The sequence below is a fragment of the Stegodyphus dumicola genome, chromosome X1 (assembly GCF_044657685.1).
Source record: "Stegodyphus dumicola isolate Sdum_Otavi_A_Nest chromosome X1, ASM4465768v1".
NCBI classification, from domain to species: domain Eukaryota; kingdom Metazoa; phylum Arthropoda; class Arachnida; order Araneae; family Eresidae; genus Stegodyphus; species Stegodyphus dumicola.
This window is the reverse complement of record NC_140780.1, coordinates 168,440,909-168,460,748: the sequence shown is the minus strand read 5'-3', so window position 1 is coordinate 168,460,748 and position 19,840 is coordinate 168,440,909. Positions and strand designations below refer to the sequence as shown.

The 19,840-nt window shown below is 35.3% G+C and overlaps 1 protein-coding gene across 3 annotated transcripts in view; it reads right to left on the bottom strand.

Annotated features, from left to right (window-relative positions):
* Ptp99A (Protein tyrosine phosphatase 99A) overlaps positions 1 to 19,840 on the bottom strand; it is a 391,659-nt gene that overhangs the window by 140,668 nt on the left and 231,151 nt on the right. The gene's annotated exons all lie outside the window — the stretch shown is intronic.

The window sequence follows — 19,840 nt, the reverse complement described above, 5'->3', positions numbered from 1 at the left end:
TTCAACGAACCAAAGGCTCATAGGGAACCCCCACCCCGTCGCCCAGGCGTCAGATTTAAAAGAAATATTTACATGGCCGGACCGAACTACCACTGTTTAGCGATTTTACCCCTCGGCCGCTGGTGGGCCTAGTGACAACGGGAATTCTGACCTCAACGCCAGCGAAAATTTACCAAGCGAAATAGGAATCTCTTCGGATTTTTACATATTTTCTGATGATGAAGTTAGATCAAATAATGATTAGAAGAGGCTGAGCGATTTTATGATTCTGATGTAAGAAATCCTCAACCCGCCTCTTGACTGTATCCATTTCTTAGCACTCCATCCTTTAGCACTACCCATCGATGAGACTATGGTAATACCATTATTTTTGGAGCAATTTTTCATAACGGCGTAATAAACACGATATTGTAGGAAATGATTCGTTACGCTGAATAATTATATCAGCGAAATGATTAGGTGCAGTAGAAAATATTAGATACAAACGACATTAAATGAAATCCGTGTGACTTTCGCGCTGATCATGTTGCAAGGCATGGTAAAGAAGAAGAAGCCTGTTGTGCCTTATTTTAAAACATGCCACAATGAGTTGAAATATTGACTCCTCGCATTAAGAAATTAAGAACTGAGCAATGGAAAGGAAATGCCCGAGCAAAATTAGTTTATAATTAACACTAGTAGATGTTAAAAAAAATCTAATATTAAAAGGGTAATGGTAATTTCTATATGTCTCCTTATTTATTTTATTTTTGGCCATGAAATTTTTCACATCTATTTTATCTAAAATCTCGCTTTTCTTGCAGTCACCGAAATAAAATAGATAAAAAAAAGACATTTTTTATTTTATTTATTTATTTTAATTATTTATTGAAGAGCTGAGAAGTGGCTAAACTATGGATTTTTAAACTTGCCAATATAAAATTCTCTAACTAAAACTGACTAATTCTCGCTGAACTCTGCGATTTATTGCAACGGAATGGTAAATTTTTAGCCACTAGTGGAAATAGCAATAAGAATGTATTAAAGAAGTAGATTAAAAAAAAAAAAACTCAGAAACAGATGCTATACCTTTTCATTTCAAGAATGAATGGGGAAGGAAACACATTACAATGTTCCTCCATCTACCTACACATTTAACACGGAAACCAATAGTTATAAAATACCGCTTGACAGACAAAGAAATGAAACAATCTAAAATGTCCAGTAAACAACTCTTACCTACTCATTTTTGAGGCAGTGACACGAGACACTCCCACTATAAAAAGATAATATCCAACGTCTTACGGCACGGAGGTAAGAAGTTTATTCTTATCTCCATGTCTTACGGAGAGAGGAAGGAGAAAAAATAGCATTTGAGTTAGCGGAAGAATATTAAAATACCATTTATTTCAGTTGTAAAAGTTTAGTTTCAGTTTTAAATGTGAAATTTTTAATAACTTAGAATTAGCATTTCTAGATGCACATAAATATGACCTTTTAATACATTTCTGTCATATTTTGGAGGTGAAAGGAAGAATTATAAGGTATTTTCGCCCTCCTTTCCGCATGCCTTCGTGATGTAATTGGAAGCATACTCGACGCATAATCGAGAGGTCCAGGGTTTGAGTCCCGGCGAGGGCGTATATTTTTCACGTCTCCTGCTTTAAAAAAAAAAAAAAAAAAAAAAAAAAAAAATGACTTTACAGAATAACTGGACATTTTTTGTATAATAGAATTAATTATATCATAACCTATTGCTTAATTCAATTACCTATCTCTCACTGATAGTCAAACAAGGTTCCGTAGAATATTCTCAGGTGTTTTGTAACATTTTACAGAAAATGCTACGGAACATTGGAAAATGCTCTCATACCTGACACAAATTCAGATTTGTGTTTATTGTATTATTTTAAAAGATTTTTAACTGATTTGATATTAAAAAATTTCGTATTCGTGTTTTTAATTATTAAAAAAAACTGCATAAACATTTTTAAATACCCATACTGTTGATGTAGAGATGAACAAATGAGTACTTTTTATGAATACTTGTTCGACTCGAATCGTTTATTAGTCACTAATAACGACTGGTGAGTTGAGTCGGTGGTTGTGATCTAATCTAACATATAGTCATTGCTCATTTGACTCGAAATGAACGAAAGAAAACATTCATTTGATACAAAATGAGTAAATTTACAATATAGGTTGACCCCCTTTTCTGGGGAGGGAGAGAAAGGGAGAAAAATGCTTAAAAGTATAGGCAAATACCTTAGTAGAAAACAGTTCTATACTCAAAACATAACAGACAGTTATTTTTGGATCATTATATAACCACAACTTACTAATTAGGCTAATGTACTGTTATTATTTAACATGTCTTCTCTCCTGTAAATTTGGAAGTTTTGTGTAGTTTGAAAAAAGTTGCAGTAGGAACAAAACGTTTCAGAGACACTAAGTGGCTTTTGAGTGTAGCGCGAGACATTTGATTTTGAAGTTGGATCGGGCTGGATTATTTGATTACGGCAAAGCCCCTGCAGTTACCTGCCTAAGCGGAGTGATGCTTTCGTGGATGTCTTTCGAAAGGACGCTGGCTGGTATTCCAGTTATACATAAGAAAAACTAAGAAAATGCCCATATAGTCAGGCCGTTCACCAGGATCCGAACCTGGGTCGAACTAAAACTGTTCAGGGTTTTTTTTTCCAGTGGTGGACTGACTCCTGCTTTTGAAGTATCACGCATTCATCAACGCTTTTATATAATTTTACAGGTATAATGAAAGTCCAATATTCCCATATTTAATTGAAAAACTTATATACAGTCAAAAGTCGTTAATCCGGACTCGTCGGGACTTCGGCGATTCCGGATTATCGATTTTTCCGGATTACAGATCATCAGTTTAAATCTCGTGAGATGGCATGCAGAAATTCTAAAATTAAAAATATGAAACCGTAATTTATGAAATAAAGAACAATTATGATCTAAAGGGTATCAAAATTTACAAAAAAAAAAAAAAAAAAAAAAAAAAAAGCTTAATATTTATTTGTTTACTTTATTAAACATTTCTTTCAATGTAAGTTGTTTAAGTTGCTTCGTTTTATGTGATAATTCTTTCTCTTTAATTCTATAAACAGACATAATTTCTTGTTCAGTTACAAAGTTCCGCTGTTCAAGTCCCGTTAATTGCTGTGCCGAGAATACCGACTAACTTGTCAATCGAAATTTTTTCGTTTTCACTAACCTCTCTGTCACATTCTTCATGTCTTTATCCATTTTTTGCAGCAATTCCACTTTTTGTTTGATGGACATCGAAACATACTTTCGTTTTGTACGATCCTTTGGGAGCTCCAGAATCGGAAATTCTATTTGACATAATCGAAAGTTCAAGTTTACTTTTATAGTATTGTTCTTACAGTCTGCAAAAAATAATAAGCCGGATCCAATTCGAAAATTAAGGAACAACACAATCATCAACATTAACTGAAATAGGTAATTTTAGTTTATACCGTCCTTTATACATAAAACGCGCACGTGAAAACGTATTCTGCGCTTGCGCACACGCATATGCGCAGACGTAAAAGGTCTTACGCGCACTCGTAAATGCCTATGCGCATGTGTCAACTCGGCGCATGCGCAGAAAGTTTTTAGCTTTGAGGTCCGGATTATAGATCATTCCGGATTATGGGTGTCCGAATTAACGACTTTTGACTGTATTCGAATTAAATGAGGAACATATTAGAAATAACATAATACAGTTTAATTCAGATAAATAAATGAGAGAACTATTTTTATTTTCCGCTAAGGATGCCACCAGGTACTGCAATTAGTAGCCCTCAGTGATTAGAAGAGAAGGATTGGATTTATCTGATAACAGCAAAATACGTAAGAGATATCTAAGGGGCGAGATACTTTCGCTGAAGGCTTTCTAGGGAAAGCTGGCCCTCTCGAGAAGATTTGAGCCCAAGTCGAACTATCTGCGTTTAGTGGTTTTATCAAGTCGCCCTCTGGTGGGCGTTGAAACAGATGGCAAATACTCTAGGCATAATTCAGTTTTAGTAATTATAATGAAAAAATTATAGATTGCTGTTTAATAACTAGCTTTATGATCAACCAACTTCAACAAAAATATCAATGGAAATTAATGGAGATCTATAACATATGTTTTAGTATATTTACGCCCATGCGGCTATTTGCCGTGAACTAATTGAACGTGCACATATAGACGCGAATACATAAGATACGGATAAATGGCACAATAAAATGAAGGCATCGTAAATAATGTCACTTTGCGGCAATAAAACTCACAAAAAGAATTATTTGTTTATTGTAGAAATGCAGCTGACTTCAAACTTTTTATTCCAGTCCACATGTACCACAAGAATAAGGAAAATACGTTTTAACATTAGAAAACGTCCGTGACAACAGAAGCTGAATCTAAACTGCTTTCTTATAAGAAGTTTTGAAGGTACTTCTAATAAATTATCCACAGCAGATTTACTGAAGAACGTATACAAATATTGCGTACAATTCTAAAACTAAAAAGAGATTCGAAGACCACTCTTATATTCTATATATCTTATAGTATATCTTACACTATTATGATTTCAGAACTTTTCACTTAATAAACAACATTTGGATAAATTAGTCTTTACGAAACGAAACGGAAAATGCTAAGCTACATTTGCTTACATTATTTATGGTTAAATCTGAAAAGGTATAACGCTATCCGTTAGCCATTAAGATAAAACGATAGACAAAATAAATTCACAAAAGGGAGAGCGGGAATGAAATTAAATTTTTAAAAAATTAGTCACTTAAAATACACTGTACTATGTAATGTAATACGGTTGTTCTGTCACCGTTTTTAGAATGCAAGACAATAAAACACTGTTTTAAAGAACACTGTATTATACTGCCAAATAAAACTGCACAAAAAATGCTTCCATTAAAAGCACTCTACGCTTAAATTATATACAGTTGTAGAGACATTAGGTATTTTTTGGAAGCAGGAGAGATGAAAAATGAACAAACGCCTTCGCCGGGAATCGAACCGCGGATCTCTGGAATACGTGCCCAGCATGCAGACCATCACACTACGAAGGCATGGCAAGAAGGTGGGAGAAATACCTTATATATAATCTCCCTTTTAAAGGGCGACTGGGATTTCTAGGGGACCCAATCGCCAAATCCTGGGTGTGGAGAATCATCGTCCAACACCCTTTTACTTCGGGCGCCACTGTAGAGACATTAGGTACTTTTTGGAAGCAGGAGAGAAGAAAAATGAGCAAACACCTTCGCCGGGAATCGAACCGGGGAACTCTGGAATACGCGTCCAGCGTGCAGACCACCGCACCACGAAAGCATGCCAAGAAGGTGGGAGAAATACCTTATGCAATACTTGGTAAATTTAAAATATGAACAACATTCTACTGTACATATTTTAATCCCCCGCCGGGGGGGTTGACTCAGGCGAATGCCTGGGAAGTACTGGTTAGGATCTGTACCTAGGCAGTCTCAACCACGGGGCATAATAACAGACTTCACAAAAAGCCTGAGGGCTCTCAGGACAGAGTAAGGCTCGGCAGGGACCGTACTGGTACTGCTTTGTTTGTCCTTGCTCTGTGGGGTCGCAACATGGTTGATTGATCAAGGGCGGGGCGGCCTTTAATCCCGTTTGGCGCCATAAAGGTCGCATAAGATGGGGAGCCGTCTCGTTCCAACAGCGTTGTACATATTTTAATTACATAGTTCTAGTGAGGATGAATTGTCTTAATTCGAAGTACTGTTAACGGACCTTTTGGCTTTTGCAATAAGTAAAAAATACAACACTACATTTTTTTAAATTAAGTTGAAAAATCTAAATTACCACCAAGAAAATTAATTTCATATCTATCGCATTGAACTAGACATTATTTTGAACTGATTTGGAATATTATATTTGTACTGCAAACAATAAGCAAGTTAAGATACAATAATGATTCTCGTTTTCAGTTTTAATCTTTATTTTTATCCCTATTATACGACGTAATATGGCAAAAAATAGATCTTCACTATCAACCGCTGATGGTAATAGTGATCAAGAAAGGTTAGATTAGGTTATATGAATATGGCAAAGCCACGACGGCCGCCCAGATGGTATAGTGGCTAGGGAAGCCTACTACGGTACCGAAGGGCCCGGGTTCGAATCTCGGAGAAGACATGGATGTTTGTAAATGTATAGTGTCGGTGCGGCATGGCGGCACTCTAAATATGCAGCGAACCGAAAGTCCTCTCGTGTGGATTGGTGGAAGGAAAGAGGGGTGGGACCCCCGGATACCTCCCCCGGGGTGCTCTTTCTCAAAATTGGAGGGTGGAAAATAGAAGTCCAACCTCTCTTCGGAGTAGGCTCTGGCAACCATTGTTCCATGTAATAAGGACAAGACAACAACAACAAAGCCACGAGGAGAAAAGCCTTGGTGGAGGACTTTCTGACGGAATCTGGCTCGTATTCACGCTACACATGAGAAAACCAAAAATGCAGCTAGCACATTCACATGGATTTGAACCCAACGCAGGTTGAACTACTCGTATTCAATGGTCTTAACCATTCAGCCACTGAGGGATTAAGAAAGGAGTTTCCATTATCCGGCTATTATCTTAGGCAGTGATTTCCAGCCAGCGTAACAGTGGTCCCTTAGGATGCCGGAAGATATTTTAGAAGTAAACGGGAAATAAATTATTATTACGGCTTACTTAATAACGGTACTGGACTATCCGTTTTTTTGAACAGTACAACATAACTCCACATCGATTTAAGATTAAAACTATATGATAATTAATTATACATATAAATAAAAAGGGTGGCGTGCGTTTTAGATCTTATTTCCAAGCGTGGCAAGAACTACCCTAGGTTAGAAAACTTACTCTTAGCCGTCATGACAAATGCTGATGATTGAATGAACAAAAGCATTTCGATGCAACAATATCCCCATACATCGAGTCGAAGTAATTGATTTATCTCTATACTGTCCTGGTTAAAAGGCTTTGAAAAACAGTTAAATAACATATAACTTAATTATTTGACTTAAGTGGCCAAAGCACGTAAAAGCTTTAAACTTTCTACATAACGGCAAGAAGTAAAGTACCGGATAAAGGAATGGATAGGGTGCGAAAGTGGTAATTGCTTTTTATGGTCCTAAAGTGTCGAATGACCATCAAAAATAGTTCAATGGTAGAAGACTATTACATTTAATCTTTCAATTTCTGTAGTTTCTTTTATTGCCTCATTCGAGAAAGGAAAAGAAATTTAATTATTTCTGCAGCGCTGCTTAAGCCAGTTTTCAGATTTGCGTCTAGATTTACAAAAGACATTTAATAACAGGAAAAATACATCTAAAAAAATCGGATTGAATAATTGCATTTAAAATTGGACTAAGAATGATGCAGTCACGAAAGGCGATGATTACGCAAATAAGATTTTTGTGCTAAAGCATTTCCAAAGGAAATGGTGGAAAGACAAATCCAATTTAATTTCAGTCAACCGAATGCGAGGGGAGTAAGAAAGAAGGGGAATCAATTAACTGAAAAATTTACTAGTCGAGAAGAAGTAACATTAATTTCGAATTTCATAATCCAGCATTCTGTTCGACTAGTTTCGACACATTTCCACCAATACCTAATTATACAGAAATTTGATTTTCTCAAATGACAAATCGTCCGTTTAGCAACTGAGAAAAAGAGGATAGGAATTATGCTAGTTCAGATCATAGTTAAAAAGATAAAAATAACTTTCAGATAAATTGTAACACATTTTTCAAAAAGAATTATCCCCATCTGTTGCCATTGAAGGCGCTTAGGCCATAAACATTAAGTAAAACTTGAGAACTGCGTAAAGCAAGGCTTAAATTCAGCCGGAGCCTCACTTCGGTATTTCTCAGTCTGAATAGTTCGTAATTCTAGTCGGAATCCAAAACAAGATGAACTTCGGGTATTTTATTTCATTATTTAAGTAGTCGTTATTAATTTAATTTATTAATATCGTACTTATTTCTTTAATTTATGGTACATACATATTATCCTGTGGGTCGTGAAACTGGGGATATAGCGCCAATTATGGATAAGCGTGAAGTTAAACACACTAAGGCCATACATAACATCTGCACTTTCGTTTGGTGCAGCCCTAACTGATTCTCCATAAGCCGCGTTTTGTTTTGATGAAAAACGATATAAATTAACTGTCATTGTTGTACTTTTTTTTTACATTCAGAAAAACATTATTGAAATTGGGAAGCTCTCATTCTACATATCAGAAAACATTGGATTATTTTCAATGCTGTGGAATATACGATATGGTCAGTGGCGTAACTAGAACTCTTGGGCCCCTATGCAAAAAAATTTTCCTGGGCCCCTTTCCCAATAAATTTAATGTGCTTAAAAATAAATAAAAAACGCGAAAATTAAAAAAAAAATAAATAAAAGATTCCAGGAGCCAATGTTTTCATGATGATTTTTATCCCATCTGGATTAATTGTTAAAAAATAAAAGCACGTTCTTGGGGAACCAGTTAAAAGGTACGTAACGTGAAGAAAGAATAAAAAGAAAAATAATTTCCCTTGACCAACTGGTGAAATAAAAATTTGCTTTAGTCTGGGTATTTGACGTCAGATGATTTTAATTCAGTTAAGACTTTTTGTGTGAGTGCGAGAGACAGATTTTTCTCTCCTTTCACTGAGATGCATACTGATAATAAATGAATAAGTCTATATAAAAAAAGGAACATGTCGACGTACAGCCTTAAGAAAAGGAAGAAAATATGTCTACTGATTATTCGATAATGCAAATTATACAGAAACAAATTAATATATAAAAAAAGTACTTTATTATAAATAGTTACAATTAATTTCCACTTCCTCCGCTTTTTGATATGGGATTGGAAAAGGAGAAACCTTTCCTTTAGGAGGTCGCCTTTAATAATTTTCAGGTTTGAGACTAAGGAATACAAAGAAACTTTTCCTATTTTCCGCTCACTGCTATCCCTAAACTGGGGTAGGTCATGAAGTTTTATTATTTCATAGTCGAATACTGGAATTTTAATTTTTGCAAACACTTGAATTTAGCTGTTTCAGGTGCTTCCAAGAGCCTCCTAATTGCGTCATACAGAAAATTGCGTTACTGCACCATATAGGTAGGGGGCCCTTAAAAACTTAAAAGTAAACGAATTCTATTATCTACATATACTTAAGGATTCTAAAGCTAAAAGTAAATTGGAATCAAATGAAGGCTATTCCTCAACTATATTAATATTAACAATCGTGCAAAAGGGGTTTAACACAAAATCAAAACATATTAAAATTAAAATAAGAATTTATAGTAGTGCAAATTCTAAAAATAAAAATGAAAAGCAAAAGGAAAAAAAAATACAAGATAAAAAATATAAAAATAATAATTAATCCTCTTTTATTGAAATTCTAATTCCGAGCTAATCAAGGGAAAATGAATTAAAGCTTCGCTTCTATATATATGTAATGGAATCCGTCTTTTAAGTTTAAACATAATAAATGTAGTTCAGCAGGACATTTAAGGGCCCCCTAAGCCTTCGGGCCCCTATGCAACGGCATTCCTTGCATTCCCTTATTTACGCCACTGAATATGGTATTTTATTTCAAAAAGGATACAAAATGGCGATGTAGCGTGAAAAATTGTGACTTTTGTTAAAATCTGAGGGTCTAACATCGACGAAAGCGCAAAAGCGAAGCTGGTGTAATACATGGACCTTATAAAAGATAATTTCTTATAAGGTCCATGGTGTAATACTGACTGTTTGCAAATAAGCGTCCGTTCCTTCAGAATTCCGCAGAAACAATTGGCGCAACTTTGGCGGGATATTCGCTATTCGACAGTAACCAGCTTTCACAATGGATGGGATAATATCGGTTTCGTTATTTTATTTATTTACTTCTGTTTACTTTTTCTGACGGCCCTCTATAGAGTTTCGGCGCTTCTAATCAAAGAAATTAAGACGTGGGGCAAAAAATATTTTTATTACTTAATTTTCATTTACAGTGAGACATAAGTATAGGAAAATACAGCTTAAATCACAATAAGTTAAATTAAAATTAACAGTAAAATCACTAAAGACTATTTCAATACCGCTTAAATCATAATCAGGAAAGTTAAAATTATTTCAAGATTCTAGAATGGAAGTGCAAAAAATTCAAAGATTGTGCAACAAAATCATTATCAAGTATAGTAACATAATATTTATGGTTAGATTGGTCAGAAAAAATCATACCAGTTTTAAACCCTTCCAGAAGTTAAATTAAATTGTTTATCATAATTATCTTAATATATACATAATTTTAAAAAATATATACGTAATGCTGATATGCAGATTAAAACTTAAAGACCGGAATTAAAAATTAAGCAAGCAAAATTATAAATAAATTCGTATGGAAATAACATTGTTGTGGATGACTGCTCAATAACCGTTCAAAGTAAATTTTCTCCACATAAATTACGTTACTAAAAATATTGATATAAAAACATAAAATCACAAATGAAGTGAGTGATGCGAATTATTATTCATTATTTCCAAGGCTTTTCCAAGGCCTCCGCCAAAAATATACTGCATTATCATAGCAATCTTCGAAGAAATAAATTTTAGAATACAAAAATGAAAGAAAAATATTCAAGTATTGAGTATTTATTTTACACACAACTAACCTTTAAAATGAATAGATAGATAATTTAATAAATATGCCGAAAGATGGCGCTACGTTACGCTTCGAAGATTTGACCTCATTTTAATTTGAACTTCAGCTTTCACGGGCAGCAGAGGTAACGACAATACACGTAGGATGAGTTAATGCCAGCGGGATATCATCCTCAATCATGCTTCTTGTCTCTTCGGTTTCATTCCCTTTACCCACTTTTGAAAACTTAATCGCTATTAACCGGGTCTTGACCGAAATGAATGCCCATTCAAAACAACCAACGGCACGAGATACGACAAATGCATGAGTTTTATGCGTAATTCATGATATATGTTTCATAAAACTGCGCAAACAAAAATACGTAGCAATATCTGTTGCACAAAACTTTATTTGAAATACACGTTAATGGTAAACAAGCTGCAGCCAAATTTAATCTATGGGTAAAAAAAAATATAAATATAAGGGGGGGCATGCACAAGAAAACTGGAATCATTACAGTTCATCACAACATTAATTGATAGCTGTGACTGCAAAGCTTTTTATAATATCATTGCCTATTAATTTGCTATAACAGTATAGATAAAAGTATAGATTGTATGCAAGTGAAACATAAAAAAAAATCTAGCGTCAGTTTTTACTATAAATATTCATCTTCATATCTATTTGGCGCATGGGCCCAGAGGGCACTTGCTCGACAGTCCCACCAGCCTGGACCCCATATTAATTCATTTACATTTCATTTGTGTGTGTAGTTGCCATAAGGAACCAGCACACTCGCTTTCCCCAAAGCCCATAATGCTGTTAAGGTGGCACTGATTTGGCGTGCTCGTTCTTCGCCATGACCCTACTACAGTTCTTCTCCAGCAAAGAATAATTGTCCATCCCAGTACCTGAACAGCTCAGAGCTTATGGTTAAAATGAAACCCAATATGAAAATGGAGGGACAGAGAAATGCAATGAAAAAAAAAAGATCTTAGGATTTACGTTTAATAGAAGCCTGGAAAAGGAAAAGTAGTTTGTAATCTCATTTCAGAAATTTCAAATGAAAAGGACTGCATTAAAATCAGATGATGGCAAAGTACGCGAAGGCTGTCTGCCTTCGTACTCACGTTGCAAATGGAGAAAAACATGAAAACTCCCAAGCAGCCAGTCTTTTCTCTAGGATTTGAACCCAGGTCAAACTATTAATGCAAGGCGGAGGCTCAACTGTAAATAGCACAAAATTCAGTTTCAAACAAGGATACTGATTAGTCCTTCAGAACTCATGATTCACCGCTGCTGCAAAAATTCATTTTTTAATTGTCCACTCAGTTAAATAAAAAGACAGCAATTTCTTCGTAACTAATAGCCTAACAAAATCAAATAACTTAAACCTACAAACCAATAATTCGAGTAATTCGATAATTTAAATCTACAAACCAATAATTCGATATGATATTTTACGTTTTATATCTCAGTAACAACCAGTATTTATGCACAATTTAACAGTTTTTGAAGCTCTTAACCATAACGGATAAATTAGCTTAAATCTCAATAAATATATCAACAAGCTAACGGTTCATTAAATCTCACTTAACAAAGCGGCTTGGATTAGCTACGCATATGAGGACAAACTTGTCGGTCTTATTCCAGTTTACCCAGAAGTGGCCCAGTGACTAAAGATCGCTGGATACTGGTAGTTCGACCTGGGTTCGAGTCCCGGGGAACTGGCTGACTACATGAGAGTATTTGGTTTCGCGGTTTTTTACATGTGCGCAAATATGAGACAGTGTCCTCTTAGGAAGTCTATTACGAAAACATGCCTTCCCTTAGAGGGATAGCTCTCTTGTAATTTTCTTCAATCAACTAATAAAAAATTCTAGTTTTCATCAAAAATCCCTCAGTATGGAATCGGAGGGTCTTGTTCTCGTCTTTCTCTAAAATCAACTACTTGAACGAACTTTCGGGACTTTGTGCGCCTTCATTCTGTAATAATACTGTTGTCAAAACTGCCCATGCGTTATCAGGAGTTCGAATCCGAGCCCAGTAGTATGGTAACGAACGTCCAAAAATCATGATATTAAACAACGGGTTAGCCTAATGACCGAAGAGATCTAATGCACCTAACTTCACACAGCAACAGATTAGCAGAGCTCTTGTACTCTCACAAAATGGCAGACGCCCAATAAATCAACTCAGATCTGCCATATTGTAACGCAGTCTTTCATTTGCATATTCTCGCAGTGAGTTGTGTGATTCCTAAGAACGAGGAAAGAAGAACATGGTACTTAAAAAAAATTAACTGGCTTATTAAACTTATTAAAAATTAACTGGCATATTAAAAAAAATAAGAAAAAGAGTCATTTTACAAAACAATACCATGTTCTGCCGGGACGCAATTGACCAACGTACAAATTTCTTACTTGCCGTGACGGTATCAGAGCCGTTCCTAGCGGGAGTGCAGGGCGGAGAAGTACGCGCGCGGCAAAAATCAGGGCGGCCAGACTCTCGGGGTGATACCACGACTAAATATTTTTAATTCATTGTTAAGTACTTATCACATTTAAGAACTTTTTAAACAATTTGTCATATGCAAGTACTTAGTATGCGTGTGGACAATGGTCTAGGAACGGCCCTGAACGGTAGCATCGTGTTTGAATTCTCCTCTTTTCAAGAATTTCCGTATTTTTATCCTGAATAAAGAGCGAAAAAATGTCTTCAACATTATAGATTTGTTCTATCTAAAAGAATACTGGAAATATTTAGTTTCTTTCAAACAAAGGAAATGAGAACTAGTTCAGTGTACAGTGCAGGCCTTACACATCTGAGCAAACGTATTCTAAAAATAAACAGAAAAATCGCACAAATTTTCTTTCTGCAGTTTTTAGTATATCACACAAGCTGCATTTTCTCCCATATGCGTAGATTTTTTTCCCTCTCTCTGTGTTTGTATATACTGGAATAAAAAAGATTTAAAAAAACGCATAGAACATTTTCAGGAATTCCTAAATTCTCCCGATGTATCGATTCTCAAAGTATTGATTATCAACGCCTGTTCCATGAAGAGATAGAAAAGAAGTATTTGGTTCATAAAGAAATGTAACACACTGCAGATATAAAAAAATTCGCTCTTCGCATTGGATGCAGCGAGCTTCCTCCCCCCCCCCCCCAGTCTTCTTTGCAGGAATAAAAAGTTTGAAACTTACGTGTCTATATGTACACGTTAGTGCTGCCTTTATGTCTTTCTTTCTATTGAGTTGGATAGACAAAGACAGATTTAAAATTTAACCAAACTGCGGGTCCTTATACCCCACACCCCACACCGAAAGCGATCATTATTGCAAAACCTTCTAGAAATTTTAAAATGCTGTTTGCATATCTGAAGCAGCTGGGGTGACGTTGTATTGATGGCTGGATTTGCTAAATTAAGTTCACCATTTTTTTGTAAATGTTTCTAGTTGAGAACATTAAAAAAAATTAAATTAATTACTCTGCAAATTTTACGTCAAAACTCATTTATTTCAAGCAATACTTGAGCGGAACTGACGTTTAATGCCATTCTTTACAACTAAGGATGGTGAAATATAATATTAAGAGATAATTTCTAGGAACTTTGACGTCCGATACGACCAAGTAGAAGCACATGAGTTTTACAAGAGAAACGGACGGAGGAACTTGCATGTCTTCACATAACATAAATCAGCTTGACATATTGAAAGCGCTCTCATATTGAGCAATAGGATATACCGAATAACCCCCTTTAAAAGCTATAATTTTAGTCTAATCGTTCGGTAATAATGACGGAGGAACAGAAAATTTTAAGCTTAATCGAAATCAACAAGTAAGCATTCAGTTACAACGAAGCACATATGGAATCTCCCCCTATAAGGAATCAGCCTTACTGCTGAACCTTTTAGGTTCTAGTGAGTCTTATTAATCGTTGGCAGTTTTTAATGAAAATTACTAAATCTTTAATTTATTCAAAATTTCAACGCGCCAATCTTTCATGAAAGGCCTTCAAATGTAATCGCACCAAATATTTAGATTTCCTCTTTCTTAGAATAAAGATCCTACACAGTGATGTTTTATTTGTTATTTTTTAAAACTGATCAACGTAAACCCCGAGAATGCTTACTGCCTAAGGATTATGAATGCTTTCGTCCAGGGCTTTCTACAGGAAACTGAATGGTTTCCACGCTGCCACATGGGGAAATCGCAGACAAGCCTATGCAACCAGTCCTTTGGTCAGGATAAGAACATTCCAACTAGTGTTCAAACGTCCTATCATCTCGGCCTCTTCTGGGCCACCATTTTACTTATGGCATATTTACTTATTTTACTTAACCTAACCTCATTTAACTTAAATATACCTATCACTCAAATTTTCAAGTAAAGAGAAATTTAAGGGTTTTTAAATAGAGAGGAATAACAGAAGTGAAGTAGAATGTAAGAGTTTTCAAACAAAGATCAATTAAGGGCTTTAAGTAAAAAGGAATTTAAGGGCTGACACGACTAGTATTAAAAAAAAGTATTTCCCTCCCCAAATTATATTTAAAAAAATGCAAATGAATGATTACCTACATTCACATATCTCTTCAGTTTACAAATTTTTCGGACACCCAAAATGGCCAGGCGGGTTCAAACTCCGATGATCGGTTGGCTCCACGGAAGTTTTGGGGGTTTTCTCCTTGTCAAACATCAATACGAGCTAGTTCCCCTGAGAAAGTCCTTCACTAAGGCATTTCTGCCCATAGGCAGACAGGCCTAGAGAGCTTTGCCATAATCTAATATACCAATTCAAATCCCACTTAAAAATTTAACCAGATTAAATCCAGATTTGAAGAAACTTTCAGAAGAAAATGCTAATTCTTAAAGGAGGGTTAAGATAATTATTTTTTTATTAACTTCAGATAAACACTCAACAGCTATTTTCTACAAGAAATGATGTCTTCCTAACAGACGTTCTAAAGCACTTCTCTCTAATCTCTCACGGAGGAGAACAAGCAATCCTTTCCAGATTACAGAAAACCCATACTTAAAATTATTATCTATATCGTTAACGATACGCCAACCATACCAGTAAATTGTAAACAAATTGGAGGGAGGGAAAATTTTTGTGAATGTGAAAGGTTTTAATTAAACCTAATTTACCAAGAGATCATTGGTTTGGTTTTACGTGATTACGGCAAAGCGTCGAGGGCTATCTGCCTAAGGGGAGGGATGCCTTCGTGGAAAACTTTCTAAGGGAACTGGCTCGTATACACGTTACGCTTGGGTAAAACCACGAAAACGGCCATGCAAACCAGCCCGTTCGCGGGATTCGAACCTCAAACCGAACTGCCAGTGTTCAGCGACTTTACCGTCCGGCCGCTGGTGGGCACCGAACGAAGAAGATTTTTGGATATGTTCAACATAAAAGAGCCTAAATCAATATGAAGTTGCTTTTGCTTTCTTCCCTAATTTTTCATTTGATAGCCATTTTGGCAATGAAGTCAAATCCACATAAAATATCCGCTAACTAAGTAGTAGAAAACTCATCTATATGAAATTTGCATGGTTAGCAATAATTGACTGGATTTGGGCTATCAAAAATAATTCCAGCCAATACAATAAACATGCCTATGGAAAATATGAATGGAAAAAGTTAACAGTCTGTGTCTTTTGCGTTTTCGAAAAATATTTTACAACAGCTGGAACTAAGCACTTTAATATAGTACAGTTGCTATTTTATTAAAATTAATAACGCTTAAAAAATAGTCATTAAGTATCACAATTTTTACAGAAAACTACTGTATTTCGACTTTTGTTAAATTCCGTTAAGTACGCTAAATTTGCAGTGGAAGCGAAAAAGATGTATCGTAATTCTTTAGATCTCCAATATGTAAGACGATAGAGAAAGATGAGGGTGAGAGTTTAAAGAGAGGATCGTTCATACACATTTTACAGCCGAGTTCAAAATACCCTAGACGCGGGGCGTTTCTATTTACTGCTATTTTTGCGAGGCAACGGCGTAAAGTAAAGAAGGGTCATCGTCGAGAATTACAAAATCGATAGCTAAAAAGTGGAGTCACGTTCAGTTGGCGACGAATTGTCGCACATGTCGGACTGCGAAAATATTTCCCATTTCAGCCTCATATCACGTACGAGGTTTATCGAAATATTTTTTGCGCTATCTATTTTATACAAAATTAAAAAAAAAAAAAAGAAAAGAAAAAAGTAAAATGAACGGTAACAGGAATTTTATGAGTTTGCGAACGTGAATGCGAGAAAATTTATAACATCGAATCTTTTACATCATTTTCTTCTTTTTCCTTCCCGTAACACTTTCTCCAAAGGTAATAAATAAGCTCTGATACTTCTGAGAGGAAAGAAGTATTAAAAAATGGAGACTTACTCCTAATAAAAAGTGATACTACCAGAAGGGATACCAGTCGAAAGGAAAGAAAGAAGCTAAGGTTGGAGAACTTTAGTGTCAGCAGTATATTTATAGAACAAGATCCACGATCACGTTTAAATTGCAGCTTACTACATTGCACGTATCAACTAAAGAAGATTAAAAGCTATAAATCGCAAATAGACACAGTGCAAAAAAGAAATAAAGACTACGCTGTAATTATTCAGTGTATTAATGATGAAGACATAAAAAGAGTTCTGTAACTGATGAAGATATGAATTATACATGTTTTGCAATACAACGTGCACAAAATAAGAGCAACTGAATTCGACCACTTTTCGCAGTCATTTTACAAAACTGAGAATTGAAGGTTAAGAGAAAGGGCAGACAAGTACACATTTGTAACGGCAGTTCTTAGATATATATTGCCGGCTTTTTACCTTATGAATCTTTTTGAAATTAATTTCAATCTGAACTGAAAGACGGTCGTTTATGTGCAACAGCATGGATATAAAGTCCTGTGCTGATAATTACTTTGAATTCGTGAATGAAGTCACTGAAGCTTCTCTTAGAAAATAAAATTCTATCCAGAATATTCCCTTCGGTAGTTTTCTTGCACAATTTGAAGCTTCCTAAGAAGAATGTAGCAACTTTTCAATAGGAAGCCTGCGGTTTCTGAAGTAATATAGGGAAAAGCATTTTGAACTTAATTTTTGCAATGTAACACAAAGGAACTACAATATGGGGCAAGCTTCCCAGAAATGAGAAAAAGTAGTCTGAAAGTAAACACAATAGAGTTGCTGAAAGGAGAAAACGGCAACACCTAGGGGCGGTAACAGAATGAAGTGAATATAATTTTTATTACGCCGATTTCCATGCGCGCATGAATAGCCAGGTGCACGTAAGAGCTGACGCGAAAGTACTACAAGAAACAAATTACAGTCTACATATATTGTAACCAAACATAACTTTTCACAAATTGCTCCCACGCTGCAATTCTTTTACATAATTACAGCCCGGCAAAAATTGACATTAAAAAGCTTCTACTGGATTACTTCACAGGCTACGTGAAATTTCTGTTGGCAAATTGCGTTCTCAAATTTATTAATAATTTCTTTCCTTGCTTTCCTTAAATTTGACAATAACTTCTCTCTGCGCTTTCTTAACATGTATAAATAATCTTTAGACTTACTCTATATAGAGATACTGTCAGAATACAATACAGATATACTGTAAATAATACTGTGATTACACATGTTCTATTATTAGAACTCAGTTTGAAATATTTGTAATTCCATACAGAATACCTATGCAAGTTTAAGCTCAAGAACGTATGACATTAATTTTATGCCTTTTTCCTCGGCAGACTCAGTTTTTGTACTTGTTTCTAATTATTACCCATAATTTAGAAATTAAAGTTTCAAGCCCATACCTTTAGAAAAAAAAAGAAAATTAGTAGCAGCAAATCTCTGCAAATACCATTTACCTTTGACAGACTTTATCTTACGAAATGGTTAAATCTGTTTCTGAAGACCAAACAGATTTAACCATTTACTTTTATTTAATTACCATAAACTTTAATTTTGTAGAGACATTAGGTTATTTCGAAGCAGGAGACATGAAAAATAAAGAATGCCCTCGCCGAGACTCGAACAACGGACCTCTCTAATACGCGCCGATTGTGCTGACCACCACACCACGAAGGTATACTAAGAAGGCAGAAGAAATACTTTTCAAGTTATACTTGTAATATAAATGAACTAATTACAGTATAAATAAGTGTATCTATAACGTTATTGTCAATACACATAGTAACTGAACTCATAATTGAGTTCATCAAGGTTAAAACTTCTGAAGAGGAAGTCACAGAAGTAAAAATAGTTCACTATTCAAATTATTCACAGCGTATGTATCGCTTTCTAATCGTTTAGAACACACAGAAAGCATTGCTTTTTAAACCTGCTTTGACGCTCATATCGTGCCCTTGAACAAAAGACAGAGATAACAACAAGACAATGCTTGATATGGTTTATTAATTTAAATTTATGCGCTATTGTAATTAAAGCGGTTTCATCCTCAATGTCGGTCATTTACACAGTCTCAGGGAAGTAGAATGAGATAGGTAGGGAGGGGAAATAACTAAGACGTTTGTTTGACAATGAGCCAACATCGACTTTCTTCCTCCGTTTCTAATTATAAGAGGGAATGGAAAATACTTTTTTTTATTCTTTATTAAAAAATAAACTACAAATAAAAGACAGCGATTATATGTAAAGTGGTGAAACGAACTGACGAATTCAATATCCATCATTTTAGATTCCCCTCAAAATATCTTCATTCGATCTATAGAGTGACAACCTCATTAAATTTTTTAAGTCCCCTGCTTTGGGCCATGCTTGTTGCCAGGAATATTAGAATCTTCACGTCAGATCGTCACAAATGTTCCGTTATGAATCACACCATTGACATGCACATCTCATTAGCGGACAACTTACGAAATGCGGCCCATATTTTGCTGCTGTTATTCGAAAGGGGGATTCCATGGGGGTCTCTCTCTCTACCCCACTCCCTTAAAAATCTATTATGTTACCTCTCAAATTTCTCATCCGCAGGGTCTCACCGCACCAGAAACATGCATTATGTTGCGTCACTTTTAAGGGATGGGGAAGTAATTGTATTCAAAAACCTCTTCCGGGAATTTCCTGTTCGAGATGTCCTGCCTTTCAAACATTAATAATGTAGACAAAAACAAGAACAGCTTCATTTACTGCCCAATTTCCTACGAATGAGTTTCTTGGCGTTT